Source organism: Diabrotica virgifera, chromosome 3 (assembly GCF_917563875.1).
Source record: "Diabrotica virgifera virgifera chromosome 3, PGI_DIABVI_V3a".
NCBI classification, from domain to species: Eukaryota; Metazoa; Arthropoda; class Insecta; order Coleoptera; family Chrysomelidae; genus Diabrotica; species Diabrotica virgifera.
Genome location: NC_065445.1, coordinates 251,522,070 through 251,538,502, shown reverse-complemented (window position 1 = coordinate 251,538,502; position 16,433 = coordinate 251,522,070). Strand labels below are relative to the sequence as shown.

Genomic DNA, 16,433 nt, shown 5'->3' with positions numbered 1-16,433 from the left:
AGCAAAGCATTCTGCTTTTTGTTCGCTGCTTCTAGCCCAAGTGCCGTCTTCTTTTTTTATGGGTGGTATTTGTATCATTGGTCTTTTTAATCCATTGGCTGCCTTCCATAGTGAGTATTCTGTGGATCTTTCATTCGTTAGGTTGTTTAAGTATGTCCTAATGGATTCTTCTTTAAATTCTTTTATCTCCCTTTTTAGTTGTTGGGTGAGATTATTTACAATTGTTTTATCTTGAGGAGCTCTACTTTGGAACCATTTTCGTCTTGATTTCCGTTTTTCGTATACCAGCGTTCTAATTTCTGCCGGGTAGTTGCATCCTTTTAGGCGTCTTTTGATGTCTGGAGTACATTCCCAAGATATTCTTTGGATGTCTTTATTTATTGAGTTGGTCAACTTCTTTTTCAATGTCTTTTACGGTTCTAAGAGAAACGTTTAAATTAATTGTTTCTTCTAGCATTTGTCTGAAGCTTATCCAGTCGGTGTACTTATTAGTTAGCGAAGGGTTATTTTCTTTATATATTATGTTTTCGCTTAGTGTTAGTGTTATTGCTGTATGGTCAGAACATAACTTATGACATTCATCTATTTTCAGGTAGTTTTGCGATATATTTTTGGTTATGAAAAAATCAATTAGGTCAGGTATCTTGTTGGGGTCAGTAGGCCAATAAGTTGACTTTCCTGTGCAAAATATGAAGAACGAAAGTAAATTGCAAATTATATTGTTGTTTATTGGAATAATTATTAGAGAAAAATACTTTCGTACTTCTTGTGTTGCACACTAAAATATTCGTTGTCGCGTTAATCCAAAACAGTATATTCGTGGAATAGTACCTAATATTTTTGCTTTTAAACTTTTTCTTCTATTTTTTTTTTATTTTTGTGCGAATTAAACTGTTTTCCCCATTTACAATAAGTGTTAAATCAATTCTCGTTTTTTGTCACCAGACTATAAATTTTTAAGGGAAAAAATTGATATAAATACCAATATAAGAACCACTTAATATACCTATACCCAAGAAAATCCCAAAATATATTGCAAAACCTAAGTTTTTGAACCATTTATTAGCATTGAAACTTATGACAACATAAAAATTGTCGTACGGATGACGTATTCCCGTTTTTAAAAAGTGAGCATTTGATTGGTCTACCAATTGGTATTGAAGAACTTTCGGGATAGAACAACTACCTGTATATATATATATATACACACCGGTGTATATATACACCGCTGACGTACCTAGAACACCAGGTACCCTTATGAGCCTTTACGCCGACGACACAGCGATAGTGGCCAAACATAGAAACGTAGATATAGCAGTGACCAACCTGCAAACAGCGTTAGAAGACATCGAGGAATGGTGTATAAAATGGAAGATAGCCATCAACTCGTAAAAGACACAAGCGGTACTATATAAGAAAGGAAGACAACAGCCAGAAGAAGAGCTGACGGTGCTAAACAACCCCATCGAGTGGAAAAATGAAGCTAAATACCTGGGAGTCATCATGGACAAAGGATTAACCTTTCAAAAACACGTAGAACCACAGTCCAGAAGGACAACATGGCGAGAGCAACATTAAGAGGACTCACAGGAAGAAAAAGTAAATTAAGACTAAAAACGAGGTTAAGACTAATAAATATAGCATAATATTACCGGTATTAACATACGCATCTTTCGCATGGGGACAAGTATGCAACACCCACAAAAAGAAGATACAAGCGGTCCACAACACCAGCTTAAGAGAAGCAGCCAGAGTCCCAAGATACGTCGCAGAAAGGTTCCTGTTCAGAGAACTTCAACAGGTGAGAGTCACCGAAATGGTGACAGATAAAGCAAGGGTCAAATTCGCAGAGCTGGCGCACCGCCCAAGTCACATACTTCGAGAGATGCTAGGATATGACGCGTTCCACCGATGGAAGCACAAACGTCCTAAACAGCAAATAGTGGATTAAAGTTAATCGAATAAAGCAAACAAAGAGTGACAAAGTAAAAGAAAAAGTAAAAGTGAAAGTAGTAGTCAGTTCGTGGCTCGAAACACCTAGTGCCGAAGAAACACGCAACCCAAGCGTAGGTCCAACACCACGACCAGCTAAGTCAGCCAGTAAGAAAATAGAGGAAAAGGCGCAAGCCAACAACAAAAAACACAAAAAAGACAAAAAAGGCGTAAGCCATCAAAAAAAACATAAAAAACACAAAAATCATAAAATTCTTGAGCACCAAGTCATTGGACCGAGCTCAGTGGGGCTTGGTACAGTGACTTGGGGCCCAAGCAAGCAATTTTAGTACCGTGGATAAGTAACTAGAAGATAAAGGCACAGAGCGGTTCACGCTGGCCTAGTTTTGTAATTCGATTATGCAACCACATTGAAATCCTATTACCCAGGATTCCATTGTGAAGAGCATTTGGCTACGATAGTTGTGCCCCCATCGCGCATCAGCGTGCTATAGGGGGGAAAGGGATAGCCTGGGGCATTGGAGCGAGGTGGGGTGATCCCTGTTTTTACTCGGGTCAAAACACCTCGCCCCAATGAATTGTTACACCCGAATGTACTTTTTCGATAGGATGAACATCTCCCACAGGTCGGGTTGAATCAAATTGCTTGCTTGCTTGCAAGAAACAGGCTAAGAAGTGTTGAAGAACAATAAAATTAAGTGCAACTACTCATGCAATTGACACTTTAATCACAGACAAACTGCAACAAGCTTCGCATTCTCGATACACAATGACTAATGTTGACTTTTATTGATTTGTATTTTTTTTGGCTGATAGTTTGTACCAATTGTATAATATTGCACTATTATGTTTTTGTATACCTAGCTATGATTAATAAACAGTAATATGCATAATTGTTATATTTTTCCTTTACTGTCAAAATTTTATTAATATACGTATATCTGTACCTATAATTATTTTTAAATAAAAATTAAAACACATTTGACAAATAATTGTATTTATTGTTGTGTTGATAATGGCTTGGAAAAGTGAATGAATAATTAAATATAAAGTTATATTAGCTATTTAATTAAAATAAGACAAGCCAATGGACATATTTTTGATAGTAAAAAAATAGGAATGGGGGGGGGGGTCCTTCCATCCCATGCCTCCCCCACCGGTGTTTGGTGGTACGCCAAAATCTTCGAAATATTTCAGGTGGTACGGAGTTGCTAAAAGGTTGGGAAACCCCTGCAATAGAAGAATGGGACGCAAGAAAATGTCCTGGCCTCGAAATATAAGGCAATGGACAGGGATTAACGACATACAATTTTTGATAGATGCATATTGCAAGAAACAGAGAGTTAATAGAAAATGTGATTGCTAACAGCCATTCGTGAATTTGTATCTTTAAAAGAGATATAGGACTGATAAAATTTGATATCTATTGGTTGCATATTTTAAAAATAACTTTTTTTCATAAAATGAACATAAAACTTTTTCCATACGTTGCCAATTTAAGTAGACACGCTGTATATATGTTAATATAGAGGAGAAAGTTAATATAAACAAACGGTTCGTATTAACTTTCTCCTTTGCCATTTATGCAGTGTGTTATACGTACATAATATTATATTAGTACATTCTTTCACGGTTTTTGCTTTAAATTTTAAAGAACGTCTTGGATTGACATGGAATTTGGCATACGCATAGTTAATATGTCAAATAAAAAAAGTGATATGGTGCCGATGTGTGCTTTTGACCTGGTGGTGAGTTTCACCCCATCTCGTGGGTGAAAAAATATAGGTCCAAGATTAGTCCCGAAATGGATAAACTGACTAATTTTAAGCAACTTTTGTTTTATAGTTTTTTCAAGAAATCAATACTTCCCGAGTTATTTGCAACTGAATATGTTCATTTTTCAACAAAATAACCACGTTTTTAGACGGTTTTCGCAAATAACTCAAAACGTAAGCATTTTGCCGAAAAAATATTCTTAGCAATACTATAGCCTATAAAAAAGTGAAAAAAATGGTGTGTATATTAGGTCTCTATACCTAGCAAAAGCAGAGTTATAGATAATGAAAAATAGGTTCATATTCGAAAAATTCCAAATAGAATAATTGAATGTGAAATATCCAAATAATGAAGCATTCTTGGGGAAAACACATTACAACTTTCTTAAAGTGTTTAAAAAAAGCTTTATTTCTGTTTTTATAAAAAAAATTTCTAGCATCAAATGTAAGCAAGTTACGCTCAAAATAAAGTTGGTCCCTTTTGTTTTGGCAAAAAAAAAATCAGGAAGATCACCCCCCAATTAGTAATTTAAATGACATTAATCGTTACCGCTTCACAAGTTGCTTTACTTATGTTGTTTTTATATGATTTGTAAGTTTCGTCGATTAAAAGTGCTTATTTTTGAAAAAATGTGGTTTTTAAAGTAAAATTTTTAAAAATTTTAATTTTAATTTTTTTTTCAAAGTAAATTAAAAATTGTTAATACCAAAAATCTTAAACAATCGTCGGCTTTACCTTTCTGAATATTTTATATTTTTTTGTTGTTCTGTAAGACAAAAATTGCTTAAGATTCGGTGTTTCTAAATTTGCATACACTCGTGATAAGTGACTCGTTCAAGCCCTTTTAACTACAGCTCTTTCAAAAATAAAGACTTTGAACCGATGAAACTTACAGATCATAATATGATAAATAAATACGTGAGTAAAAATCTTGTGAAGTGGTAACAATTAAGTTCATTTGAAATGCTAATTGGGGGGTGATTTTCCCGATTTCTTACCAAAAAAAGGGACCAACTTTAATTTGAGCGTAACTTGTTTACTTTTTAGGCTAAAATTTAAAAAAATAAGCATTTTTTAAATACACTAAAAAAGATAAAATGAGTTCTCCCCAAAAAAGTGCTTCGTTTTTTTGGTTATGGCACGTTAAAATATACGATTTGGAATTTGACGAATATGAACCTATTTTTCATTAGCTCTAACTTTGCTTCTACTAGGTATAGTGACCTAATATATACACCATGTTTTTCAGTTTTTTACGTACTATATTTTTCATAAGAATTTTTTTTCGACCAAATACTAACTTTTTGAGTTTTTTGCGAAGAACCGTCTGAAAACGTGGTTATTTTGTAGAAAAATTAACATATTCACTCGCAAATAACTAGAAAAGTATTAACTTGGTGAAAAAACTTTATGGAACAGAAGTTGCTTAGAATTAGTCATTTTATCCATTTCCGGACTTATTTCAAACATGTATTTTTCACCCCCAAAAGGGGATAAAACTCACCCCTAGGACAAAAGCACACATCGGCACAATATCACTTTTTCTTGACTTGTTAGCTATGTTTATGCCAAATTTCATGTCAATCCAAGCGGTTCGTTAAAATTTAGAGGTTTTGCAATTTGCAATATTTTACCTTTAAAGAACGTAAGTACTATATCTAAATATTAAATTAATGCAACTCTTTTAAATTAGTTCTATTGTTACGTTAAGTTTTGTTGATCCTAAATTGTTTTGTTATTGATTAAAATCAGATTGAACATAATTTGTCTAGAGATTTGCCACTCAGCCACTTATTACCTACTACTTAATTACCTGGCGTATGAATTTTATAGTGCGTCCCAAGGATAGGCCTTGCCTTTGGTCCAGGTATAGCTAAAACATGCCTCCAAAACTCCTCATATCTGCGTTTCCGTCTGGCATAGTAAACAATAAAAAGCGGAAAAACAATCGCGAACAACAACAGCGACACCATACTTTACTCAATATTTTTTAAGACTGGATTCACTCCTCCTTAAGATCTTTTATATGGTCTGCAAATTGATGACAAACATCAGGACCGAAGTAAGGTTGAACGATTGATAAAGTTGATTCATAATATTTATCTTCGCGTTTTGTTATGTAGTGTAAATTTATTGTGAATAAAGATTAAATAGTTTTTGGTTTATTTATAAAAACTAATATCGTTTTTGAAGAAAGTGTAAACAATTCTATAAATATTATTTTTTAATTTTTAATCTCACACCTTCCGTGTTTGGATCTATCAAACTACCACGAAGTTTATTTATTTTTTTTTGCTACAAGAATTGCAATTCGCTTGTTATGAAGAGAATCATCATCATTGGCTCTACAACCCGACGTGAGTCTTGGTCTTGCCATTTGGCATTTTGAAAATTCCACCACAAAACTTAATACCAAGTCCATTGAAGGAGTGAGCAAATTTAAGTACATGGGAACGTGGCTTTTTGAAGACTGGGCATCAAACAGTGAAGTAAAATGTCGCATTGAGCAAGCTCGTAAAACTTCGTAAAATTCAGGAAGGTACTGACATGTTCAGAGTTCGATCTTCAACTGAGACTAAGGTTTACTAATTGCTACGTATGGTCGGTGCTGCTGTATGGCGTAGAGAACTGGACACCTACAGAGAGGGATATAAAGAGATTAGAAGCCTTCGAAATGGGGCTTCATCACCGTATCCTAAAGATACCATGGACGGCGAAAGTCACAAATGCAGATGTCCTTAAAAGAATCAACCAACATCGCCAACTTTTCGAAACCATCAAGAAAAGAAAAAAGGCATATATGTGTCACATCATGCGAAATGAAAAATACCAGTTCCTCCAACCTATAAACGACGACACAATTTAAGGCAAGGGAAGAATGGGACGCAAGAAAATGTCCCGGCCTCGAAATATAAAGAAATGGACAGGGATTAACGACATACAATTTTTGATAGATACTGTTAAATAATTTTTATGGGGAGAACTTAGAGAATTAATTTTATGTCAAAGACCATGAGATCATAAATTTTCATCGCCCTGTAAATAGCCAAAATTTGTAAATAATATGATTTATCCTTTTCTGTCCTTGTGGGATCGGTACTCACCGGAGGGACCGCAGACGTTCGGATACAATTAGCGTCTCTTTGCAAAGACAATGACGTCGACTTTGCAAAGTAACAAGACACTTACTCAACATACACCCTACACGTGACACTAATACTCATGTTGTGACTGGCTGAATGACATAAAGTCCATGCCATTAAAAAAATGATTTAGCCGTAAGCAGTGTTTTCGTGGAAAGGGAAAAACGTTAGTGATATAGATTCTACGTACGGATTTATGCAATTCAAACAACGAACTAAATTACGGTCGGATTTAGAAAGTTAATGTGCCGCTTTGGAATAGACAATAGAATGTTTCAAAATGATTTCCTAGAAAGAAATCGACGGTTAACAATTTTATTTAGTTTTAGAATATAGGGTTTTTCTAGGATATAAGAAAACATTTAATTTTAATATCTCCTGGAAATTTGACAAGACAGAAAATTTGTATACAACACTATTTGTTCTTAAGAAATGAAAGTAGGGATGTAATGTGTAGAGAGAATGCTTGTGATTGGCAAAGAGATGGATGGAGGGAGAACAGAGTGGTTGAGTCTCAGATTGATAAAGGAAAAAGATTTACTGTGTAATTACGATCGGAAGATAGCAGTCCAGTTCGAAAAATAGTAATTTTGTGTAAAGTGGTGAATTTGGTAGCTGTGTAAGCAGATTCCTGTTGAGAAGAAATCGTGATCGAGTCGAGAAGTACAAACTCCTCGTGTCCGAAGAGATTCCAGTTTTCTGTCTGGAACGTTTTGCCGGTTTGTATCAATTTTGCACAAAATATCAAGCTGAGAGAAAAAATCTTGGAATTATAAAGATTGATATTGTTTGTATCGAGTCGGAGACTAAATAGAGGAGAGAGTTCGAGCGAGTGCTGTTTTCTGTTGGTGAAACAGTTTGGGAAGAGAAATATCGTAGCAGCATCCAAGGAGCACGTGTGGGAGAACCGAGGACAACGCAATCCAGGATAAGAAGTAACGAAGATAAAAAAGGTTAGTCAGATTATTTGTGAAAAGGAAAGAGTTGTTGTATATTACATACCATATTTGTCTTTTGTCAATTTAACAGTTTTATAGCATAATTTATTCATTCATAAATTCATAGAAGATAAATAATCTATTTAAAAGGAGAAAATTAAATTTTGTTTTTTTTTTATAATAATAAGAACAGTCTACCGAATCATTTAAATGAAATTTTGTTAAAGAGAAAAGGAGATAGTAGAATTAAAGATTAATTTATTAGATAAGAAATTTTTACAACAGGATAATGTTTTAGTATACATTTTGAATCTTATATTTATGGTATAGTATGGAAATAAATAATTTTTGTAGAATTTACATGATTTTGAGTATATTTATTTTCCCTGTTTTGTCCTAGATAAAGTAAGCAACGAGAAATACTCGAAGATATAAACTAAAGGTGATACATTAAAATCAATTAACCCTGTAGTATAGTATAGTTGATCCAAAAGATGGCATAACCCAGACATCCAAAGTGAAAGTTATCCTTCAACACCAAATTGTTCTATATGGTCCACACAATGTCCAGAAAAAAGTCACACCATTTTGAGCGTCGGGTTGGGGGGGGGGGGGAGGGGGAAGAAATCGGTAAATTCGTAGTTTTTTAAGTTTTTCGCCAATATTTCTAAAACTATGCAGTTTAGCATGAACAACCCTCTATACAAAATTGTTCTACATAAAATTTGAAATAAAAAAGGCCCTATGCATAATCTTTCTAAAATGAATGGTTCCAAAGTTACGGAGGTAGTATAGTATAACTGGTCCAAAAAAGGCCTAACCAAAACATCCAAAGTAAAAGTTTTCCTCCAACACCAAAATGTTCTATATGGTCGACATATTGTTCAGTAAAAAGTTACACCATTTTGAGCGTCCGGTTTGGGAGGGAGATGGGAGAGAAGCCGGTAAATTAGTAGTTTTTTTAAGTTTTTCGTCAATATTTCTAAAACTATGCTTTAGCGTAAACAATGTTATATACAAAAATGTTCTACATGAAATTTAAAACAAAATATGTTCTAAACATAATTGTTATAAAATCAACGGTTCCAGAGTTACAGAGGGTGAAAAGTCGAAGTTTTCGATACTTTTTATATTTTTTGGGCAATATTTATGATATAACTATACCAAAAACCCAGACATCCAAAGTGAAAGTTATCCTCCAACACCAAATTATACTATATGGTCCACACAATGTTCAGAAAAAAGTCACACCATTTTGAGCGTCGGGTTTGGGGGGGGGGGAGGAGAGAAATCGGTAAATATAAAAAGGATCGAAAAACTCCACGTTTCACCCTTCGTAACTCTGGAACCGTTGATTTTATAACAATTATGTATAGAACCTTTTTTGTTTTAAATTTTATGTAGAATAATTTTCTATAGAACATTCCTTACGCTAAAGCATAGTTTTAGAAATAGTGACGAAAAATTTAAAAAAACTACTAATTTACCGATTTCTCCCCTATCTCCCCCCCCCCAAACCGGACGCTCAAAATGGTGTAACTTTTTACTGAACAATATGTGGACCATATAGGACAATTTGGTGTTGAAGGAAAACTTTTACTTTGGATGTCTGGGTTAGGCCTTTTTTTGGACCAATTATATTTATACTACCTCCGTAACTTTGGAACCGTTCATTTTAGAAGGGTTATGCATAGGGCCTTTTTTATTTCAAATTTAATGTAGAACAATTTTGTGTAGAAGGTTATTCATGCTAAAGCGCTTAGTTTTAGAAATATTGACGAAAAACGTAAAAAACTACGAATTTGCAGATTTCTCCCCCCTCTCCCCCCCCAAACCCGATGCTCAAAATGGTGTGAACTTTTTTCTGAACATTATGTGGGAACAATTTGGTGTTGGAGGATAACTTTCACTTTGGATGTCTGGGTTTGGGTCTAACTATACCATACTACTGAGAATATTTTTTATTGGAAAGTTTTTATTAAATTTTGGTTTTGTTTCCATGAGTAGTAATTAAAATAAATAATTAATTAATTGAATTAATAAGATACTGATCAATCTCATAACAGAGAGAAAATACAGAGCATAATAATACATTTTGCAAGAAACAGAGAGTTAATGGAAAATGTGATCGCTAACATCCATTAGTGGATTTGCAACATAGATATAACACTGATAAAATTTGATATCTATGAACAAATGGTTAATATTAACTTTCTCCTTTGCCATTTATGCAATGTGTTGTTATACGTACATAATATAACCAAATATTAAATTAATGCAACTCTTTTGAGCAAAAGCAACTCTATTCGCAGTGTGCAAGTACTTGGAAAGAAATTGAGAAACGATCGTGCGCGAATAGCGGAGAAATAATGCAACTTTCTTAAATAATTCATATTGTCAATTCAAATTGTCAAATTGACGTACATTTCATATCTACTGTCATTGAAGAAGAAAAATTATATGTTGCTCCACAATATTGATATTATATGCAATTATTATATAAAGGTAAATTTAATTAATTGTATTTTGCTTGCAGTACTGCATTTTAATAACTAATTTTATTTACCACATACAATTGTTAACGTTTTAATAACATCACCTGAATCTTATTTTTTCTTCTTATTATTTTTTTGGACTATGGCCTTGACAATTATCCAGTAACCAGGACTAATATAATTGGCCAATATAATTAAAAGTGCGAATAAAGTTGCAGAGCGTAGAAACAGGTGTCGCTTTACCGAACTTGCACGGTCCCAATAACCAAATCAGATTGAGCAAATTGTCTAGAGATTTGTCACTCAGCCACTTATTACCTACTACTTAATTACCTGGTGTATGAATTTTATTGAGCGTCCCAAGAATAGGCCTTGCCTTTGGTCCAGGTATAGCTAAAACATGCCTCCAAAACTCTTCATATCTGCGTTTCCGTCTCACATAGTAAACAATAAAAAGCGGAACAACAATCGCGAACAACAACAGCGACAACATACTTTACGCAATATTTTCAACACTGGATTCACTCTCACTCCTACTTTAAGATCTTTTATATCTGCAAATCGATGACAAACATCAGGACCGAAGTAAGGTTGAACGATTGATAAAGTTGATTCATAATATTTATCTTCGCGTTTTGTTATGTAGTGTAAATTTATTGTAAATAAAGATTAGATAGCTTTTGGTTTATTTATAAAAACTAATATTGTTTTTGAAGAAAGTGTAAACAATTCTATAAGTATTATTTTTTAATTTATAATCTCACACCTTCCGCATTTGGATCTATCAAACTACCACAATAGTCCAAGTAATGAAGCTTAAAATAGGACAAAACCTTCGCAATTTTTACAGAATGGATCGATTTGCTTGAAAATTTAAGAATAAGTAGTGGATAGTCCAAGGATTAAAATCTATATCATGCTGAAAGGCGCTTTTATCATGGAGGTGGTCCCCGAAATTGCCACCCAATCTCGGGGGTGGAAATATTTTATTATATTTTAATTGCAAAAGTTGGTAAAAACGTTCATTCTAAGCAAAAAATGTTCTATACATTTTTTAGATAAAATTGATAGTTTTCGATTTATTCGCTATCGAACATGTTAGTATTATATCGAAAAAATCAATGTTTTTAATAAGTTTTCTGCTAATACATAACTCCAAAAGTTTTCGTTTTATCAAAACAACTTTACTTAATAAAAATGTACCCTGTGAAAAAAATAAACAAAACCGTTTCTTTAAATTGTAGCTTATTTAACCCTTAAGATCCTGAATTAATTTATTTAGCAAATTTTATTTTTTGTTTATTTTGATGTATTCAGGAGAAGGTTTTAACACAAAATACATACATTTTTTTTCTTAATTATTTTTGATTTTTTAGAAAATTGCCGTTACATATATGTAACGCTAGGAAGATATAGCAGCAAAAAATTATTAAAATATTTCCGATTATAAATTTCAAAATAACAAACAAATTCAAAACTAGATAAATGAAAAATCATAATCATGTTATTGTAGATGAAAATCTATGTTGCACTTGATGCATACTCCCACATTGCACTTGCAACCCATGGTACACACATATGAACTAGGGCATTCATCTGCATAACGTCTCCTTTTCTTATCAGGAATATAGGTCAGGAGATGATAAATCTTATCATATCTTATATCTGCGACTACTTTGAACGAAGATGGCCTGCCTGCATCTTTTGGTTTGGTACCATACTCCGTAAGATACGATGTTACTAGATACCTTCGAAATTCTAGTTGTGGCATAGGATCATAGCATCTATTATGTCCAGTTATGTCCAGCATCAATATAAATAGACTAATAGACCATTATGTCCATAGTTATGTCCAGCATCAATGTAAATAGACACCACTACCATTTTTTAGAGCAAATTCCTACTTGGTATGTAGCTACATTCTGGTCCATAAGATCAACTTCAACTTTTCTTTCACTAGTTGTTTAGCTTTTGTTGATGATCTGGAAAGTTGAGCCTTGGTAATATCATCATATATTTCGGAATCTCTTTTACTATTTCGTAAAACAAGTTCAACAGGTGCTATAAGAATTTTCTCGGACAGCCTGTTAAAATCATTATATTCCTCATCACCAGACTCCTCGTCTGTAAGCACATTCAATTCTGGGGGTTCAGAACCTATATGTATGTATATAGCATCAACGTCTAAAGTTTCAACGGCATCAAGCATCTCCAGCGCTTCTTGAAGAGAAACCCCTTTTCTGAAACAAAAAATACGTTAAAATTCTAAAAGTTCCGATTTTTGCTCCCATATGTTCCTAGCGTTACATATATGTAACACCAAAAATTAAAGCCATTTTTTACAAAACCAGGATAAAATTTCTAAAAATTTATATTATCAATAAGAAAAGACTTTAATTGATTCTCAATTGAAAACACTTTAAACAAAATATAATAACAAAAGAATAGTAAAAATATACTTACTCAAACTTGAGATCCATTTTTACCATAAATAATAAACACCGTCACATAAAACACTCAACTAAATAAACAGGTTAGATCAAATCCTCGAACCAACTGCTGAAAACTAGGAAACAAGTGTCCCTTGAAAGTCTTGCATCACCATCTAGTTAAATTTAGAATCACTTCCCGAATTTAAGACTTAAGATTTTAGCGGTTTCTGCGTTACATATATGTAACGCTAGGAGCTTAAGGGTTAATTCCCAAGAACCAAGAAAAAATTCATTCCATACTGGCATAACTTTCAATGTGCCGGTATAGACTAAAAAATAAGATATTTTTATTAAAAGTTATAAAAATTAAAAAGTGGCATAACATTAGTTTTATGAAAGTGTGCCGGTATTCCACGTAGAAGCAACACAAACACACCTAAAGTCAATGGCATATTAAAAATGTGACGGTATAGTGCTGCCGCTCGAGCGAAATGGAGGGAAATATGCACGTGGTACAACTTTGTCTAGGGGATTCTATGCAAGCTACCTTTATGCCGGTTTGGTTCAATTGTGTGGTCGGCGGACAAAAGCAGACAAGTCAATTTTTGAGAATTTTTTTATTCATTAAAATCATCTAAAAAAAATTATCTACCGCTAGAATAAAACAGACAAGTCAAATGGTACCTATACCTGTGGTTCCATATCAAATAATTATCTTTCTCATACTTACAATTTTATTTATTTTAGAGATGAACTCAACCAATCAAGAACTTTTATCTGGTTTAGATCCGCGTGTGCCTAACCAAAATATTTGACTTAACTGATTAGGTACATTTGTGGATTTTTCCAGTTATCAGTTAAAATGAATAACGAATTTTTGTAGTTTGGAAAAAATGGTTTTTTTTTTCAGAATAGCAAGATTAGCATCAGGGATACGAAGAAATGTTTAAATATGAAATTGTAGCTTATTTAATTCCCAAGAACCTGGTTTGCAAAAATTTTTTCTACGACAAAAATTGAGTGAGCTATTGACAATTAAAACTTGTAATAACATGCAAAAACCACCTTTACCAACCCTTTCAAAGTCACCTCTTTTTGCGACTGAGGGGTACCTAAACAACTTACGTTTTGCCGATGATATAGTCATAGTAGCTGAGGATCTAGGTATGGCAAGAGAAATGGTACAGGAACTCGTTTTGGCTACAGAAAATGTAGGTTTAAATATAAACATTTCGAAAACAATGACAAATTTGGTACCATACCAGAACATCAGTATTGGTGGGAAAGAAATAGAACTCGTAGATAGATATAAATACCTGCGACATGAAATTACGATTGGCAGGGATAACCTCATGAACTGAAGAGAATAATCGGCCTTGGGTGGGCAGCATTTGGAAAACTGAGAGAAACTTTTAAAAGTGCGTCTTCCCAGTCTTGACGTACGGATCAGAAACACTTACCTTAACTAAAGCTTTGGCTACCAAACTAAGAGTCACGCAGAGAAGATTGGAGCAATTAATGTTAGGAATAACTCTGAGAGATAAAATCAGAAACGAAGAAATCAGGAGAAGACCAAAGGTGACTGACGTCATCGAAAGGATAGCCTGGTTGAAGTGGAGATGGGCAGGACACATAGCCAGAATGACAGATGGGCGATGGACAAAGAGGTTATTAGAATGGAGGCCAAGAGAAGACAAGAGAAGCGTCTTTCGACCGCCTACAAGATGGACTGACGACTTAAGAAAGCTAAATAAAAACTGGATGAGAGCAGCGCAGGATAGATGGGGTTGGAAACGAGGGGAGGAGGCCTATGTTCAGCAGTGGACTTTTGAGGCTGGATGAAGAAGCCTGCTAACAGGTGAATTTTTTGAAACACGTTTTAAAAGCTCAGAAGAAATGCTTGGTTTTCTTTCAATATTTTTTATTGCTTTGATGACTTCTTCCTCAATTGGGATGTTATCTTTCTCTCTTTGATCGTCCATGCCATCGAGCTAGATTTCAGCTTCTTGCAACATACTTTTGCTTCTTATATTTAATCTACGCTCAAAATTTTATGCACAACTTTCTAGTATCTGGTCCTGTTCAAAAATTATTTCTCCTGCTCTGTTTCCAACAATAATTGATAGTCTACATCAGGACTTCCCAAACTTATTCGTCCTATGACGCCCTTGGGATTTTGCTATTTTTTTGCGACGCCCCTCAACCGAATCCCCAATAATACTTACCAATTTTAGACTTTAGTACTAGCCTAGTAACAGGTTATAGTTATATCATATACATTATTTAAACAATTATAATTTTTATTAGAAATTGAAAACGAAATCAAGACGTAGGCACAAAAAAGGGATATTTATTTATGTAACATTCTGGTTAATGTGAGGGAAGTGCTTGCTTGTTTGAGCATAGCTATGAAACCGGGACTCCAATATGGAAATTGTCACTCTAATTTCTTTTTCTAATTACGTATTTTTTATGGGAAATAAGCCACAATTTTACTAAAAAATGGATTTATTAACGTTTCGAAGCCCAAATCGGGTTTCGTTGTCAAAATACAAAATACTATTAAAATAAAACAAACATGTTGCTAAGTAAAAAAATTCTTCTAATAATTTATTTAATCTGACTCATTTATATTGGCAATTCAGACGTATATTATTTTAAAGTAGAAGACTTTAAAATGATATCGTCAATATTTATGAGTTGCGTTCCTGGGACGACTTTACTAAAAGATAGTTCATTCGATTACATGAAATCAATCCCAACTCAAGAATATCCGTCGCAAAAAAATCATAGCATGTGATCTGTCTTTAAAAAGACAACCAAATGCAACGATGACAGTAAAATTCTTGCGTTAGAGATTCCATAGTAAATCACGAGGGAAAACCAGGAAAAAACCTCGTGATACTATCCCGACATCGTAAGTATTTGGTCTTACATTTAATCTACCTTCAAAAAACTAATACCAAATTCTGACTTTAATATGTTTAAATTATAAATAATATTAATATTACATAGATATACAATAAGTAATACTAAAACATAAAATTTGTACTAACTCGATATGTTATTGACCTACTAATCGTGGTATTTTCTTTCTATTGACTTCCTCTTTCAGTATGGGTAACCACATCCTACTGCATTCTACCGAGTCTATAAGTCTTATATTAAAAACAGAGAATTTGATAGATCTCAGATATGTCAACACGCATGGGATAATGAACATAGAGTTCAGTGGAGAGATTCAAGTATAGTCCTGAAAGAATCAGATAGTAAAAAGAGAAAAATCAAAGAAGCGGCTCTAATTATGCTAAATGAAACCAATTGTGTCGCAAATTCCTCGGTAGAATGCAGTAGGATGTGGTTACCCATACTGAAAGAGGAAGTCAATAGAAAGAAAATACCACGATTAGTAAGTCAATAACAGATCGAGTTAGTACAAATTTTATGTTTTAGTATTACTTATTGTATATCTATGTAATATTAATATTATTTATAATTTAAACATATTAAAGTCAGAATTTGGTATTAGTTTTTTGAAGGTAGATTAAATGTAAGACCAAATACTTACGATGTCGGGATAGTATCACGAGGTTTTTTCCTGGTTTTTCCTCGTGATTTACTATGGAATCTCTAACGCAAGAATTTTACTGTCATCGTTGCATTTGGTTGTCTTTTTAAAGACAGATCACATGCTAT

The 16,433-nt window shown here is 33.5% G+C and overlaps 1 pseudogene; it reads right to left on the bottom strand.

Annotated features, from left to right (window-relative positions):
* The window catches only part of LOC126881692 (cytochrome P450 4C1-like), a 39,503-nt pseudogene extending 33,782 nt beyond the window's left edge, over positions 1-5,721 (bottom strand).
* Between the last annotated feature and the right edge of the window lie 10,712 nt (positions 5,722-16,433).